Source organism: Nuphar pumila, chromosome 8 (genome assembly GCF_984573655.1).
Source record: "Nuphar pumila chromosome 8, dmNupPumi1.hap1.1, whole genome shotgun sequence".
Taxonomy (NCBI): Eukaryota; Viridiplantae; Streptophyta; class Magnoliopsida; order Nymphaeales; family Nymphaeaceae; genus Nuphar; species Nuphar pumila.
In genome coordinates, this window is record NC_143256.1 from 19,375,738 (window position 1) to 19,394,786 (window position 19,049).

The 19,049-nt window shown below is 36.0% G+C and overlaps 1 pseudogene; it reads right to left on the reverse strand.

Moving 5' to 3' along the window:
* Positions 1-17,596, reverse strand: part of LOC149829721 (actin-interacting protein 1-2-like) — a 129,208-nt pseudogene extending 111,612 nt beyond the window's left edge.
* Between the last annotated feature and the right edge of the window lie 1,453 nt (positions 17,597-19,049).

The following is a 19,049-nucleotide window of genomic DNA, read 5'->3' on the forward strand; positions in this document are numbered from 1 at the left end:
CCTTGTTATCAAAGGCAAATGTGGTGAGCTCTCCTTCCACCACTGCAAAACATTTAATTTGAGAGTTCTCCCTTCTCTGTAACCTTCCTGCACATCCAACTTCTTGCATCCATCGGACAATCACCCCATCATAACTGCTAGATAGAATAATATTCTGGCTGCCTTCAGAGGTGACTGCCAAACCAGTGACGCTCTTCATGTACCCAGAAAATGATACTGGCATCTTTTCTAGGTCATTGGCTGAATATATACTAATAGTGCCACCAAGGGAAACAGTGACAAGATGATTATTCTGCCACAGGCAACCAACTAGCATTCCATCCAGTCCAGAATCAGATGAAGTAAGTGTCTTCTTCACCTTACCGTTTCCATTTTCATCAATCTCCCACACTTTTGCACTTTTATTTGCAGACACTGTTAGCACCTGAAACAGCAGGATAAGCTTTCGCAGTAAGATATGAGAGTTGGCTACTAGAGAAATAAATATATAAAACAAAGAATGAATAGGTATCTTTCTGTTGAGTCACACCAAAAGAAAAAATCATAATCAGCAAGTGCATTCTCTTTGAAGACCTAAAAATAAGAAAAAACAATGTATCAAATATTGCATTAACACTTTCCTTTAATCCACCTGTAAAATTGCAACAGGCAATTCAGTCAAAACCAGAAATCCAGCTGTAGCCGATGTGATTCGAAGCTAACAAGGAAAATGAAGGGCTTTTCACCATCTCTATTTCTCATAGTGACATAATCACTTCAACAGATTAAGTTTGCAAACTAAAGGCTATTAAGATACAGCATACAATGCAAACTACTTGTCTTAGATGTTCAAATGATATAACCCAAATATTGTTAAGATATATATATATATACATATATATATATACTTGTATATATATTATATACTTTAAAGTTAAGTCAATTGTGGTTGACTTAGACTAGTTGTTGGACTGCTGGTCCAACGGCTAGAAATCTAGCCATTGGACTAGGTCCAACAGCTAGTCAAACTAATGTGGACTCCCTTTTTCTCTCCTTTAATCTCTTTTCTTCCTCCGTTTCTCTGTAAATATGGGTGCCTTTGTAAGGTAAGAGAGTGATGGGTAGTTTTAAGCTTCTTGTGTGTTTTTTAGTGTATTGTAATGATGATTAAAATGTATTTTTCTTTGTATTTTTAATGTTCTTTATTAATGAAGTTATTCATTCACATTCTATTGTGTTTTATTTTAGTTATTATGTTTTTATCCAAATGCATTGTGTTTTTATTCTTGGAGTTCATTATAGAGTGCATTGAGGGCCATGCCATTTTGTGACATGGTATCAGAGCAAGGCATCATGGTCTTGAAAAAGATTCGTATTAATGAATAGCATGGATTTAAGGATTTTGCATTCCGGTATGTATCTTTAGCTTTTCTATCTTCATATGTATGGTAGGTGTTTTGAAAGGGTTATATTAAAAATGAATGTCTTCTTTTGAAATTAGAATATGTAGAAATTGTTAGAAGTCAAGCACCTTCGACCAGATCTTCATCCACAGCAGAAGAGAAAGGGATTTGCAAGAAGGAGAGGTGGCAATGACTGACACGATTCTCAATGAGAGGTTGTGCCCTATATTCAATGTTATATATATGATACAAGTTGGATTGGGTCTGTCAACCCAGACCCGATAATACCAACCATGTAAATACAATACAAAAGAATCATTTTGGGTCTAGAACTAGACCTGTACACTACATTCTCAATACCCTCCTTCAAGTTGTGCATGGTTTTGCAACATGGACAACTTGTTCTTCAAGAACCAAAAACGCATATTGGTACGGCCCTTAGTGAACAAATCTGCCACTTGGTCAGCCGTAGGAACATAAGTAGGTGCAACTTCTCTATCTTCAATCTTTTGCCGAATGAAGTATTGATCAATCTCTATATGCTTTGTGCGACTATGGTGAATAGGATTAAAAGCAATTTGTATGACACCTTGATTATCGTGCAAGAGAGTGGTGGGTAGCATAGATTCTCCAACTTCAGTCAAAAGATGTCTCAGCCATGTGGCCTTTATTGTAGCAGCCACCATAGATCGATACTCAGCTTCAATACTAGATCGTGCAAATGCACGTTGTTTCTTGTTACTCTACGCCATCAAGTTCCCATCAAGAAAAGCACAATATCCAGAAACCGACTGCCTGTCATCTGGAACTCCAGCCCAATCTGCATTTGTGTATACATCCAGTCGATGTTGCTCCCCTTTAGTCTTGGATTGATGATAAACTAGACCATCTCCAAGAGTTCCTTTTAAATATCGAAGGATTCTCTTGACAACATTCATATGCTTTGTTCGTGGGTCATGCATGAATTGTGAAACTTGATTCACTGCATACACAATGTCTGGTCTAGTGAAGGTGAGATATTGGAACATACCCACAAGACTCTGATATTTCTTGGAATCTTCATATGCTTCCCCATCCCGGGATCCGAGTTTATGATTAAGGACACTAGGGGTGGATAGAGGTTTATAATCCTTCATGACTGCCTTATCCAACAAATCCAAAGTATATTTGTGTTGGGTTAGTGAAGTGTTTCATCCTGTCGATCCACCTCAACCCCTAAGAAATAACGCAAAACCCCCAAATCTTTCATCTTAAACTGTCGACTCAATAAGATCTTGGTAGCTTCTATGTGTTCATCGGAGTTCCCAGTAATAATAATATCACCCACATATATAAGAATTAAGGTGCGTACCTGACAATCTCGAAAAATAAAAAGCGAATGATCAAGATGAGATCGAACCCATGTCTCTGAACTTCAATAGAGAAACTATCAAACCATGAGCGGGAGGCCTGCTTTAGCCCATAGATGGCTCTTCGTAGCTTGCAAACATGTGTGTTGGGGCTATGTTTGGTATAACTAGAGGGTTGCTCCATATACACCTCTTCCTTGAGAGTGCCATGCAAAAAATACGTTTTTGACATCAAGTTGACTTAGAGTCCATCCATACTGAACTGACAAGGACAGAACTAATCGAATAGTTTCCATCTTGATCACAGAACTAAATGTTTCGGCATAATCTTGCCCGTATTCTTGAGTGAACCCTTTCGCTACTAGCCTCACCTTATAGCGTTCAATGGATTCATCGAGTTTATACTTGATTTTATAGACCTATTTAGATCCTACAACATTCTTGTTCGATGGTCTAGGAACAATCTCCCAAGTCCCACACTCATGTAAAGCTTTCATTTCCTCATTCATGACCTCAACCCATTTGATTGACATAGATGCTTGTGAGAAACTGATAGGTTCATCATGCTTTTCAATCTGGGAGATGAACAGTTGTAAGTCTGTAGAGAAGTTGTCATAACTTACCCATCTTTCAATAGGATGGTGAATCCTCTCAAGCCTCGTGGGTTGCACAATAGGTCGTTGAACTTTGTCTTTGTTTCACTGCACATAGGTAATCCCTTAAAACTTTGTAACATCTGAAATGACAGGCATAGTAATATCTTGTGTGTTTGTCGACATTTCCTTTTCTGGGTGTACAACTGTACTATTTTGTTCTGCAGATAGTGTATGACATGAGGGTACGTCATGCATCACCATTTGATCAAGCACCTCAGCAACAAGCCATGGCTGATAACTTTTAGCATCCTTACAGTGTCCCTCTGTACTTCCTGAATCATCAGTATGAGTCTCGTCAAACACGACATTCCATGAAACTCTGATGCGACTGGTAGTGGAGTCATAGCAGTGATATCCTCTATATTGATCAACATATCCAACAAACCTACACCTGCATGCCTTTTTCTGAAACTTATCACGTTAAGAACTGTCAATATGAACATAGCATATGCAGCCAAACACTCGCAACTCATTATAGTCAGGATGAACCCCAAATAGTGTAAATAGCGTAAAATAAGGGGATTGATCTGCTAACAATTTCATTGGCAGTCGATTTATGACATAGACAGCTGAATGAAAAACTTTCATCCACAAGTTTAAAGGAATGTGAGTGTTATGCAACATACTCAGCGCACTCTCTACAATGTGCCAGTATTTTCTTTCAGCCGCACCATTTTGTTGTGGTGTGTGTGGACAAGATATTCGACGACCTATTCCATTATCTTAGAGAAATTCAGTAAATTCCTTTGATAAGTACTCTCATCCACCGTCACAATGAAAATATTGAATTTTAGTTGAAAATTGATTACAAACTAAAGCACAGAATGAGCAAAAAAGCTTGAAAACTTCAGATTTATATTTGATAAAATAAATACAGGTGTATCTAGAGTAACTATCAATGAAAGTAATGTAATAATGATTGCCCAATAAAGAAGACTGCGGGGCATGTCTCCAGACATCAGAATAGACAATTTCAAAAAGCACAAAATCTCTTTGATTTATTGAATGAAATGGAAGAACATGACTTTTACATAATTGACAACGGAAACAAAGAAGAAAATCAGCCTCGACATTCAAACTAGACTGCGGAACAAGTCCACTAGACACAAGCTTCTCAATAAATGAATGATTACAATGACTAAGACGACGATGCCAAATCTCTAGCTTATTACATTGAGATAGACTAAAACAAACTTTTAATGACACTGGACGAACTGGTTGTGAATTTATTGATGCATCATGAACTAGAAGAGACTCCTTGAAGACATACATGTTTCCCTGTCGTTCTCCTTCAACGAGTGTCTTCTTCGTGAGAAGATCCTTGACACATACAGAAAGAGTAAATTCGACAAAAGAATTAGTATCATCGACAAGTTTAGAAACAGAAACAATGTTTTTAACAATACTAGGAGAATGGTAAACATCAGATAAAGGTAATGAGGAATTGGGGAGTAGAAGGAAAATATTTCCAACATGAGAGATAGGATGAAGAACACCATCTCCGGTTTTAATAAATCTTACCAATATCACATGTCACATGTGCAGCAGCCCGGAGTTAATGTACCAAGTCTCCTACTCAGTTTGCTTAAAGCTCAATTCTGAAAGAGCGAAAATCAAAAGATTCTTCACATTTTTCTTTTCATCTCCTTTACGGTCGTCTCCTGCTTGTCCCTTAGTAGAAGGCCCAGCACCATTAAACTTGCCTTTGTTTTGCGGATTATGCCAGCAATTTGCTTTAATGTGCTCCATTTTATTACACTGAAAACATGTCGGGATGTTTATAGGGTTCCCTGGATACAAGTTAGGTGACATGTAGGGTATGGGAAAAAGCCCACGGCCTCCTTGATTACCTCTTCTATGTCCACGCCCGCCTCAAAAGCCCCCACGTCCTCGCCCTAATACTACTCATGTGACAAGTACCTCATGGTTGTTGGAATTCAGGGTCATCTTCTCGCCCCTAATGGTAACTTCATATTGTAGTAGCTTAGTCCGTAGATCTTCAAAACTGGGCAATGAAGGGAGGCATAGAAAAGAGGTGACTAACATGTGGTAGTCAGAACCCAGACCATTCAGTGCCTGTTGAACCTTTTCTTTGTTAAGAATTACGCAACCCACCATGGCTAGTTGATATGTAATACTCTTGATTTTGTTCATGTATTATGTCACTGATAAACTCTATTTCTTCAAAAGCTGAAATTCTCTCTTTAAATGCAAAATCCTAGCTTATGAAATCTGTGAATAAGTCTGCGCCAATATTTGCCACAACTCTCTGGCTGAACATTCATCTAGGATGGCCACTAATATCTCATGGGAAAGCATAGAGGTAATGTAAGCCACAACTGCCTGATCTTTTCTTCTTCATGTTACAAATTTTGAATTATGAATCAATTTGTTGGAAACCTCCCCTTTATCATCTCGCTCTTCTTGCAGGACGAATTCTAGTGGTGCATGGATCGTTCCATCAAGATATCCAGAGAGATCCAGACTCTTAATAAAAGGAAAACTTTGTCGCTTCCAGGTCAAGTAGTTATATGAGTTGTCCAAGGAAACTGGAAGGGAGAATCCATGTGAAAGGACAACAAAAGAACACTCTGACCAGCAGTTTGATTTACCAGCAATGTAAATCTGTTTTTTTTTCTTTTTGCTACGAAAATAATATTGCAGGGAAACAAATAATCAGTAGAACACGACAAATTAATGATCTGAATTTTTTTTTTGTATGGACCGAAACTTTGATTTGGTTTTGGAGAATAAGATTTGACTTGAAAGACAAAAGAGAGATCTAAGTTTAAATGGAAACACAAATCTGATCTGATACGATCAGATTTGATTTAACGCTGCTGAAGGGAAGAATCAATATGCCATGGCCAGATCTAATTTAGTCTGGCTTGGAACGAAAACACTAGATCTGGAACGATCCGATCCAGCATCAAAGAGGAAAAAAAATAATCAAGATTTAAGAAAACAGATCTGGTTTGACGTGACCAGACTGTTTGACGTGAACAGATTCAGTTTTAAGAGATCGAAAACTTAGAGAGGAAGAAAGATGTTTAAACATTTTAAGAGAGAGATTTTTAACCCAATATGATAAGATCAATTTTCAGGACAGAAGGAGAATAGAATCTGATCTGATAAGATCAGATCTTGGATCAAAGAAAGGAAGAAGAGAACTCGACCTAGTATTTACTTCTCAGCCTGCTCTGATACCATGTTAGAAGTCACGCACCTTCGACCAGATCTTCATCCACAGCAGAAGAGAAAGGGATTTGCAAGAAGGAGAGGCAGCAATGACTGGCACGATTCTCAATGAGAGGTTGTGCCCTATATTCAATGTAATATATATGATACAAGTTGGATCGGGTCTGTCAACCCAGACCCGATAACACCAACCATGTAAATACAATACAAAAGAATCATTTTGGGTCTAGAACCAGACCCGTACCCTACATTCTCAATAGAAATTATTGTCTTTTAATATATTTTTTAGATTATGGATATGTATATTGAAAAAATTATATTTTGCAAAAATATGTGGTTTCTTAAAATCTTATGTGTTTCATGTTTTGCAAAATATTAATTTTTTACATTTTTTTTGTGTCTCTTAATGTATGCATTTACATAGATTATCTTTGGGATTTTTAATATATAGTGATGTTTCTTTGGTGATTCTAACTATGTGACCATGCATGATTTTAATTATGTAGCCTTTGTGATTATTATTGGATGGCATAAGCATGATTTGTCATCATGAACTCGAATGCATATTTTAATTTCTCTATTATGCATTATATTTTTTAGTGGGTTCTTGTGTATGCTTCTTGAGCATTTTATGAATAAAACTTATATTTTTTAAAAGACTCTTGTATGATTGTTGCTTAGCCCTTAGTAGTTTTATGTGCTTTTTGGTAGCTTAGTGACTTGAGTGTTTGTGCACTTTTGTAACCCTTAGTGGTTTCTTTCTTGTGCATTGATACTTCATTGCATGTTTCTTAAAGATTTTATATTTGTTACATTGTGATAAAATTCTTTGTATGATATATATGAGTTCATGGTTGTTGATAGTTATATAGCTCTTTGTGAATCTCTATATGTTTGTCATCAATTGTCTAATAGTAGACTAATGATTTAGATCTAGCTTCTTAGAAGCTTTTCTTTAATAAAATCATATACTTTTGTCTTTTTATTGAGATTTATTGGATCTTTTGTATATGATGTGCCTTAGTGCACTTGTTTCTTGATTGGTGGATTCATGATTCCATTATCTTTTGAAAGATACTCTAACATCATAATTTCATCACACCTATGTAGATTATTTATATTGGGCATGATTCTTGTCCATTATTTGCTTGTCAAAGTTTGTAAAATTTGTCATGAGACATCTTGTGTTGGAAGTGATTGCATCAATTGACATATTGTTGTGCATATGATTGAACTATATTCATTCTAAGTCTTCATCTACCTTTATTGGATTTGATTTAAAACTTTGGTTTTTCAAATCGGTACTTTTATATATGAACTCACTTATTTGAAAATCAATTTCCGTGAGTATTTTTTGCCTTCTTTTGGCATTGTTTTTTGTCCATCATAGATTTTTCTAGGATGCGCCATTTATTTTTGGCCTTGTTGTTGGGTCAGAGTTAGCCGTTGAGGTGAGTTATGTGTGCACCTCATGTCATCTTACTAGTCTAGATTCCCAAAGGTTATGAGTGATGTGTTGTCACTTGTCTTGGGTTTGATTGGTATCTACATCCATGTTGCTTTTGTTGAACAAGAGATGCTTGTTGGGGTGAGTTGTGTGCACCTTGGTTTTCTTATCAGTATAGATTGTCGCCTTATAGTTTGGCTCTAATTGACGGTTGTTTGATCTCTAGTTCTATGAGTGTGTTATATCACTCATTTGTTTATTTGGACAATGTTATTATGAATACTTATAATTATGTTTATCTGTGATGGTTATCTATTTTGAAAATATGGTGTTTGAAAGATTGTTAAAATTGATACATTTATCCTTCTTGATGACATTAGTTTGTTTTTATTACAAGCTCTCTTACTTTGTGTCTTCTCCTATTATGTCTCTTATTTAAAAGATATTTTTGTGGTGAGTTATATGCACCCATTGGTTATTCACATTTTGTGTGTTTGTATTATACTCTTATTTTAGTAGCTGATGCACTTGAATATTGAGGTTTGTCTCTTATTTAAGTGTCATTTTACGTAGACAAGAAAGATTTGTTTGCAATGAGTTAGGTGCACCCATTGGTTATTCATACTTTTTGTGTGTTTGTATTATGCTCTTTTTCTAGTAGCTGAAACATTGAGGTTTGTCTCTTATTTAAGTGTTATTTTATATAGATGAGATGTTCACACTTTTTGTGTGTTTGTTAAGCTCATAAGTGGCATTGTCATTGATCTCTTGTTCTAGCAGCTATTACACTTGAATTTTGAGGTTTGAAGGTCAAGCGAGGTAAATTGCTTATGGTGGTCGAACTATTGTGAAGGTTTGCGAAATATCATTTCTTGATATTTGTGGGATTTTCAAATCTCTCCACAAAATTTCTAAAAAAAATTCACTCATTTACCCTTGTCTGGGAAATGGTTATTGAAAATTCTTCATGCATTTTGCATTGAATATGTTTTAATTGCATGCTTAAAGATATTTTAAATGTGTTCCATGATTAGTTATCTTGGGTGATTTACATCATGATATGCCTTGGTTGCATAGGATGCAATATTTTGAGTGTATTTATAGATATTGTTTCTATTGTTGAGATTTAAATTGTTATTAATATTTGTCATTATTACAAAATATCTCTTGTTATGATTTGTACGTGGGATTTTGAACTTCCCCATTATTTCTGTTGTACATTTAATATGGCTACTTGTTTTGAAAAACCCTGCTTTATGAATATTTTTTATGTGGGTTAAACTCTTTTGTGAGTTATTTATTCATGGTATTGATGTTGTTTGAAAATTCATATTTCATGCATTAATGTGCTTTTCGAGATAGATGTGTGTATTGACTTTCAATAATGCATGTTTTCATGAATGTTTAAAGTGATGAATGATTTATACGTTTATCTTTGAGATATTTTATGCATGCATCTCTTCTTTTGATAATATGCAATTGTGTTCTCTTATAAATCAAGAACTATGATTTCGTAAAATTATCTATTGAGGTGAGACTCTCAATGAATATTGTGTATAAAAATTTAATGACTTTCAAAATTGATGTTGAAAAATTTTCTTACTATTAAAAGATTTTGAAAATTATTAAAATGTCTTATTAAATATGTATTGTATTTTTGGCGTGTTTGGTCATTTATATATATATATATATATATATATATATATATATATATATATATATATATATATATATATATATAGAGAGAGAGAGAGAGAGAGAGAGACAGAGAGATGGGTGTGTACGAAATGAAATATGCGAATGAAATGTGCTAAATGGGTTTTTCTGCTCTTTTGGTGTGGGTTTTTTTTTTGCAGTTCTGACCCCATAAATGTGTTGGGCATGGTCAATTTACGAGGAATCCACACTTGGATCATGTGTTTTCGATGAAAAAAATGATATTTGGAGCCTAAAAATTAACAAAGATTTTCGAATGGTGATTTTTTAAACGTTATAAAAATCCGCTCATGTGTCAGAATCGAACACTTAAAGAGTTGAACCCTATAAAATCAAGTACATAGATCACATTTGTACGATTAGAATTTAAAAATAAAACAAAAAAACCCTGAAAAACTCATTTAGCATGTTTTATCTAGCATATTTTATTTAGCACGTACCCATTACTCTCTCTCTCTCTCTCTCTCTCTATATATATATATATATATATATAGTTATTTTTAGTTGGATTGCTCCTTTTGCACTCTTTAAAATATTGGCATTATTGATGATTCTAGAGACCTTTCAAGCATATCAAGGAAGATCTAGAAGCTCCTTCAAGAATTTGTATTATAGAAGAACATGTCGATATCTTGTGTAATGGGATTTCTTTTGTAATTGCAAACTTATAGTGAGTCAATGTAAGTTTGAGCGGGGGCGTTAACATATATCATGGTTGCCAGTCGAGGAAGCAGGAGCAGGAAGCGTGACACTTTCAAAATTTTAGGAAGCGAGAAACGTGAGACTACTTAAAAGCGAATCAAGAATCATCTTGGAAGCGACCTAGGAAGCGAACCGGAAGCGACCTACGAAGCAAGGGGGAAGCGAAAAAATAAAAATAAAAAAAAATGAAAAAAGGGAGGAAGCGCAGGAGAAGCGCGGGGTAAGCAACGGGAAAGCACGCTTCTAAAAAAAAATGGCGCTTCCCAACGCGTTTCGGAAGCACAACATTTCGTGCTTCCACTAGGCTAGGTGCTTTCGGTAACTCTGATATATATACTTTAAAGTTAAGTCAACTTTGGTTGACTTGGACTAGTTGTTTGACTTATGGTCCAATGGTTAGTGTGGTCTCCCTTTTTCTCTCCTTTAATCTCTCTCTTCTTCCTTCTTTTCTCTATAAATATGGGTGGGTGGGTGCCTTTGTAAGGTGAGGGAGTGATGAGTAGTTTTAGGCAGAGTTACTGGAAGCACCTAGCCTAGTGGGGAAGCATGTTTCGGAAGCGTAAAAGGTCGCACTTCCAAAACGCACTGAGAAGCATCAATTTTTTTGAAAAGCGCATTTCCCATTTATGGGAAGCGCGTTTCTCTTTTATGGGAAACATGCTTCCCATTTATAGGAAACACACTTCCCATTTATGGGAAGCACGCTTCTCCTTCGCTTTCCCTGCATTTCCTCCCTTTTTTTGTATTTTTATTTTTTTTTTATTTTTCGCTTCCCCCTCGCTTCCTAGGTCGCTTCCAGATTCGCTTCTGGTTCGCTTTCGAGACGATTCTTGATTCGCTTTTAAGTCGTCCCATGCTTCCCGCTTCCTAAAATTTTGAAAGTGCCACGCTTCCCGCTTCCACTTCACATATCGCTTCTCGCTTCCTCGACTAGCAACCATGGTTTTAGGCTTCTTGTGTGTTTTTTAGTGTATTGTAATGAGGATTAAAATGTATTTTTTTTGTATTTTTACTGTTCTTTATTAATGAAGTTATTTACTCACATTCTATTGTGTTTCATTTTAGTTCTTATGTTTTTGTTCAAATGCATTATGTTTTGACCCTCGGAGTCCATTATGGAGGGTATTGGGATCCGTGCCATTTTGTGACAAATATAACCTCAACCAGGTTTATCCAACTGCACAGAAAATATGAAAGAATTTTCTATCAATACCAAAGTAAAGCAGACTAAAGCACACAATGAAACTTTGGATTAACACTTCCACTCACACCTGTAATACAGACAAGTACAGCCCCATCAGAACCAGTATGGTGCTGGAGACCATTAGAATATAGGTAAACCAGATTGTATAAAACTTTCATTCAACAGATAAATGAATGTGCTTCTTCGATCAACCAAAAAACAAAAAAGTAGAAGAAAAACTCTCCATTAGTCAGGCATTTGATTATATGAGTAACATTTAAATTTAATTGTGTTCCAATTAAAATGTTCATATTATCAATCTAAGAATCTGAAAAAGGAAAAAGTAGATATCATTCAATGTAGATATTTGCATCCTAAGTCCACCACTGGAAGTATAATTATTAATCAATAATGAAAATAGCATAGGAATATCATAAATACCTCTTTACTGTCAGGACTCCAACTAACAGCATAGATGCTACCATTGTGACCTTCAGCAAATAGCTCCCCAATCTTTTCTCCTGTCCTCCCATCATATAGTATACCTTTCTTATCTGAACTTACACTGATAAACTTGCTTCCATCAGGAGAAAACCTTACACAATTGACAAAGTTGGAATGTTCCCTGCACTTCAAACAATAATGTTTCCTTTACATACTACCTCTGTTCGGTAAGACACAATCAAGAACATCTTCCTCAGCACATTATATTTTATTATGGCCACAAGCCTACATTGCTACAATGCCATGAATGAGTTTTTTATCATTGACATAAAATTAAAATAATGACTACATTTTTCCTACAAGAAATTTTGAAAAAAAAAAATAAAAAATACCAAGCACTCGATGTTAATTAATATGAACCCTAGAACATTTTTCCAGAAGTTTTGCATTGGACTCTGCAAATCAAGGACACGACTGTTGCTCCAAAATAAAGAGTATGCTTCAACAATTAATGGGGAAAGGCATCTTGTAAACAATGTAGCCAAATCACACCAATGCACAATATTTGATGGGCCAAACAAGCAATGCAAGGAAACTTGAATAAATGTTATGTTTCTGCGTTCTATCTTGAACCAAGAGGCTACCATGAATTAAAATCTTAGAAGGATGAAGACATCTAACACTCAATCCAATTGCATCGATCAGAAGATGGCAGGTTTAGTGGATACTTAAGGGAAGTTTTCCACTTTTTCACTTTTTCTGTTTTGGTTAGCTTAACTGGAGTGCAGACCAGTGAATTAATGAGGTAACAAAAATAAAGGGTTCATATACATCATGATGACCAGTTTAGAGGTTTATCCCAGGGTTACCGGAAGTACCATAGGACATGGGGAAGCATGCTTCTCCGAAGCGTATTTCGGAGGCGCGAAACGTGGCGCTTCCAAAATGTATCTTTTTTTCCTTTTTTTGTTTTTTCCTTTTTTTGTTTTTTCCTTTTTTCGCTTCCCCCTCACTTCCCCCTTCCGCTACCCGAATCGCTTCCCCAACTGGCAACTCTGGTTTATCCTTTGAAGTACAATATGTTATAAGGAAGCATTACATGAGAGTCAAAATTGATTGGCTAGTGAAGTCCTTTTTTGTATTCAAGACGCAATAGGTCAAAAGATATAGTTATGAAGGGCATTTTTGTAAACTGACTTAAATTACCTTTATAAGGGTCAATATGAGAGGGATAGGGCACGATTCCAGCCCCTATTCTCTTTCTCCCTTGTCTTTTCTCACTTCCTCTCTTTTCCTATATCTTCTTCTTCCTCCTCACTCACTCATTTCTCTCACCTTGTTTCAAGGTTCGCACACACCACATATTCTTTCACACATCAAAGGAACATAATCATGTTACCATCAATCTGAAGATGGTATCAGACCAGATGAAGATATGAAGGGAAATTTTGAAGCATACATCAACCACAAAATGACAAGGGGATTCATGACCTGCCACATGGGAGCTCCAATCAGTTTTGGTTGCATTCATGCAGATAATATTTCAGAAGATTTTGGTTAGGGAGCTCCAAAATCCAAAATTCAGTTTTTAAACATTATAACAAAAAGTATTCTTAGGTATTTCCAAAAAATCTATGTAGTATAAACCTCCTTCTTTACAGCCTTCTCCAATCAGCTTCCCTGAGAGACGATCCAGCACTCATAAACCAATAGAAGAGAAAGAAACATTATACCAAAGGTCACATAATTAAGAGACAAATAAAAGATTTAGGCTTAACTTGGGAATATATCTAATTTTTTGAATAAAAAATCTCTTTAAAATATTTTCAAAATTTCTTATTCCCTTTATCTCAAGAGATATTCTATCAACAATAAAAAACATTTGACTCGCTTGAGTTATGACATCCAGATAAAATATCACAATTTAGTGTCATATGAAATGAGGCACATGAGCCAAGAAGCCAAAGAGACTTACTGGGATCAAAGATGCCAACAGAAGAGACCGTAGCTTCGGTTGGTGAAGCTCCTTTGAATAGAGGTTGAAGAGCTTCTACAATTTGAGTCAAGGACATGCTCTCAATAGTTGATTCTTGTGTAGCTTTGAATTCACTTGACTCTTGAGCAACGGAGGCTACCTTCTTCTCATAGGGTATCTTTAGTTTAGGACAATATATCTTGACATACCCCGGTTCACGACAATAATAGCAAATAATTTATATTTTTTTCAAACTCATTGTCTTGCTTTCCATAGCTATCATTGTTTGGTCTCTTATAATGTGATAGTTATAATGTAGTAGTTGGTAAGCATGGACATGGTTTCTCAGCCTAGACACGGCTATGACCGAATTATCATCATCTTTAAATGTCTTTTTTTTAGTCTATTTTCTTTCATACTTAGCTCTTCAATAGAGAGAACTTCTCCTTTATGAAGAAAGCCGATTTAGTAGACTCAAACTCCGGTCTTAGACCATTGATGAATTGATAGAAATGTTTCACATCAATTTGTCTTTGACGGAGTTCTATGTCTTTGGGATAATGTCATTGTGACTCAAGAAGAGCAAACTCATTCCAAAGGTCGAACAACTTACTAAAATATTCTCTAATACATTTTTCTCCTTGAATCATAGTGTGTACCTTGTCTTACAAGTTGCAAATGTGGGTAATATCTTTAAGACTATGTCACAGGGACTCTTCAACTAGGTGCTGCACTCACATCGCACCCGCACCCGATGCGATCAACCTGACCCTGGGTGCAGTCAATGCACCCAGGGTCATTTATGTCCAACTTTTTGCCGCATCCCCGCACCCAAGTTTTTTTAAAGTGTCGCACCCCTGCCCCTGCACCTGCACCCATGTGACATAGATTTAAGAGAATACATTTTCTTAAGATAGTCTCATGCAAATATTTATTTGCATGTTCAAATTTAGCTAGACTCAAGCACTTCTTGATATCAAGACTACTAATGACCCAAGACATAATCTTGGCATGCCCCATTCTCCATTCTTTCCATTTTTTCTCATATGTGGCCATAGCCATAAAGATTCAAATAGAGATACATGTTTAAATTACTTTGAATAGAAAGCTAATCTAGTTTGATCTAATTTCAAATCTAACAAATATGTTAATCAAATCCTCAAACTGTATGAATCCATATGTATATATGAAACTTAAACCTTTATGAATGTGCAAATAGATTTTCTAGAGAATCGTCATTTGTTAGTAGCCTTTTCCCTTATCGGTTAACTTACTCTTTTATCATTTATATATCCATAACCTATGTTAACCGTTAAGAAAAAGAAAGTTTGCCAAGCCCCTCATGTTCTTGTCATATTTTCTGCTTTTTGCCATTTTTATAACCTTCCAGCCTTAAACACAGAGGGAGAGAGACCTAAATTAGTAAGTGTTCCTGATGTGCTCAGACTAGATTCATAACTATATCGCTCTCATGAAGGGGGCTTGGCAGTTATAATGTATTTTGAAGCAATATTATCAAGATATGAACTGTGATCTGGAAACCAGCAGGGCCCATCCTCTAGGACAGAAAAGCTCTCTAGTTATGGCTTGAAAAATCTGTTTAGATTTTTGGTAGAAAAAGTGGTAGTCCTGTCCCTACAAGAACAAAGATCAATTATATTAAAACATTTACCTAGACGGTGCAGTTAATTTAAACCTGTGTTGGCCATTTTAGGAATAATAGTTTAAATGTTATCTTCAATACCCTGATATATTCCCCTTGGATGTTATTAGTTAATTCTCTTACTAGTTTTAAACAGACTACACATCAGATAAAGGGCAGGTATACATCTCCCTCACTAGAGCACATAATTCCTTACAATTTGGAGAAAATATTATTTACATCATGTGCATTGCTTTTGGAAAATGTCATTCAAGCATGAAGATACTAGGAACACTTATTTATACCATGATTTTATATTCCATTGCAAGTTAAACGTTATAGTAATGTTTCAAGCCAGAGTGCACTCCTAAAGTTTGAGAATGGTCATTATTTACTTAAAAGCTAACACATCATATACTGAATAGCTATTAGAATTTCATTTGCTTCGACAGGCTAACATGTCACGCTTCAGTTCCTGCATTGGATCCTCATACCTTTACCAAAAAAGAAAGACAATGTACCAAAGGATTCTTCATACAAAACAATTATGTTAAAACAGCTGAACCTTTAGCAAATTTGCACTCTCATTGACCTAATATAGTATAAATCAATCTCTTAATACCATAAACAAGACTAACCTTTGTGACAGTTTGAACCTAAATGGTGGTCCCTCATAGAAATTCACCAAGTAATCTTCTCCACATGTAACAATACGAAAACGTCTTGTAGGCTTGAATGCACAACTTAAGACACGTCTTGAATGACCGTCAAACTCACCAACAGTTGATCCTGAATCCCACCTACAAACAAAAACAAAAAATACAACAAAGAGAAGGAGATCACCATGACAAAGATGGATTAAACTATAAATTGTGCAAAGCACAAAATACAACCGAAACAAATTTAAATGTAAAATATCAAGGCAATCTCAATCAAACTTCACATATGGTAAATAATGCTAGAAAAAAAAAAGATATTATCTCTATCATAAACAGAATGTCAATGATAGAAAGACAAAAAAATCACCCTTTCCTTACTCTTTGAGGTATCAAAAGAAAATGGAATTAGCAACATTATGCATGCTTGCTTTGTCATTTTTTAATTGTGTGCAAATGATTCAATTATAAATAATAAAAAAACTACATGTGACGTGCACTAAATGGAATTAGCAACATTAAACTGTTTAAGAGAAAAAAGTTTGTTCGGTTCTGAGTGCCAAACGTGTAAGCCTGTTAGGTTATTAGTGGACAGGGTCACACGCATTTACTTTTTTTTTCCCTTTTTTTCGACAGTACCATTGGGATTCGAACTTACAACCAACACAAGTGACGTGCACTAACTGCTCTTGCCAGATAAGCAGATCTCCCGTTGGTATCTATTTTTTTTCTATTATATTTTTTTATAATCCAAAGAAGAATAAAAAATCATCACCAACGGCAGATTGTCGGTCCCTCATATTTTGCTTGCACTCTGAGACTAGGCCATGGGTTAGATTTAGATGGTGCATTCATTTATGTGAATCCATTGGCATTCATAAACGATAGGACGAACTCGGTCTGGATTCAAGTGGGTCCGGCGTCCTACTCTGTCCTTGAGGGACCTTTTACCAGACTGGCTTTTGAGAAAGCTACGATTTCGAGTCGACCAGATGTTTGCTGCATGGATTGTCAAAGTTGGGCCGCATTTAAAAAATGTGACGCCTCTTTTTCTAGTCTTTTGGCTACGATGAAACAAACATTTAGCGGCGTTTTCTTGTCAAGGAATAGGGTTCTGCGGCACTTCTTTAGTGGATTCCTCTGCGGCGGAAACTAAATGGGACCCACATGAGAACAGTTTTTCGAGAAAAATGAGAGTTAAGTGTGTAAAATGACACACCCGTCGAGGCATTTTTCCATACGCCATGTTTGTTTTGGCATTGTAAGTTCTGCAGAAACGCACGCCCATCGATGCATTTTTTGCGAAAAAACTTGAATTTTCCATGACACACAAACACCCCCTTAAACATCACAGTTAAAATTGTCATGTTAGCATCGGTGAGTCTCAGTTTTTTTTTTGTTACCTTTTCTTTCTTATTTTTAATAAGCAAGATGGGGTTAGGCCGACTCCACCCGTTACACTACATACCATTGGGTTTTGAACTTGCAACGTTCCATCACATGGTGACTTGCACTAACAGCTCCTACCAAACAAGCAGAGCCCCCGTTGGTTACCTTTTATTAATCCTTTCATACTTCTCTCAATTAAATTGAACTGGCAAGAGCTTTTAAAAATCGATGCCTATTTTTGTATGATAGATCATTCCCATCCATGAAAATGGAACAAACAGGTCTTTGAAATATAAAAAACATTATTTTTTGACAAAATATTATTATGTAATATATACAAATTGGGGTCTCAGGTTCATGGCGTTATCCCTCAACTTGCTCATCAAACAGCAAAAAAAAATAAAAAGAAAAAGACAATTCTCCCTCAATCAACACAGCTTATTTGTCTCTTCTGGTTCATTTTTTATGTTTGTAAATGTAGCTATGAGAAACTCAAAGTTAACCAAGCAATGGGTCAAGTCAAGCTAGATGATGGGTTCAGGGCTAGTCAAACTCTTCCTATTTATTTCTTGTCCTAAGTAAGATTATGTTAAGACGTTGCCAAAATACATATTTGCTCCTAATTAAGTGAGTCATTAGTAGCCAAAGCTGTGTTGTTGGTAGGAGCTGTCAGTGCATGTCTCCTTGTAGTGGGAAGTTGCAGGTTCAAAACCCAATGGTAGGTTGAATAACTGATGGGGTCTGCCAAACCCCACCTTGCCTTTCAAAAAAAAGAAGTGAGAGCCATTAGTCTCTTAGCCTAGTTGATCATGTCTCATTAATTTATAACCTTAGGGAGACTGGTCATGCCCTTCAACGGACAAGATGGCGTGGATGCCAATTCCTTGGGTGGTAAGTCATGGATACAAATATAGTAAGTAGCAAGTCATGGAGACGTGGATTGGTAGCCCCAAAGGGTTTTGTGTAATGGAAGGGCCCTTGGCTGCTAGGCGGGTGGTTAGAGTTTCTCACAAATGTCAGCCCCTTGCATTATGAAGGGTAAGGGTATCATGCCTTTAGCTCGTGCCGAAGCAAGACGACTCCCTAAAGACAAGGTGTGTCTCAGGGGGTTTACACCGTGGTATCAACGGCTGAATGTGCGATATGCATAGCCAGCGCAGGGTCTGATTTCGCAGGTGGTTTCAACATTCCTCATAAAAAAAAGACTTCTTGATGTTTAATAGAGTCTTCCTTATATATATATATATATATATATAGTTAGTTAGTTAGTTAGTTAGTGGAGATGTGCATACAATATATACATAGTTAGT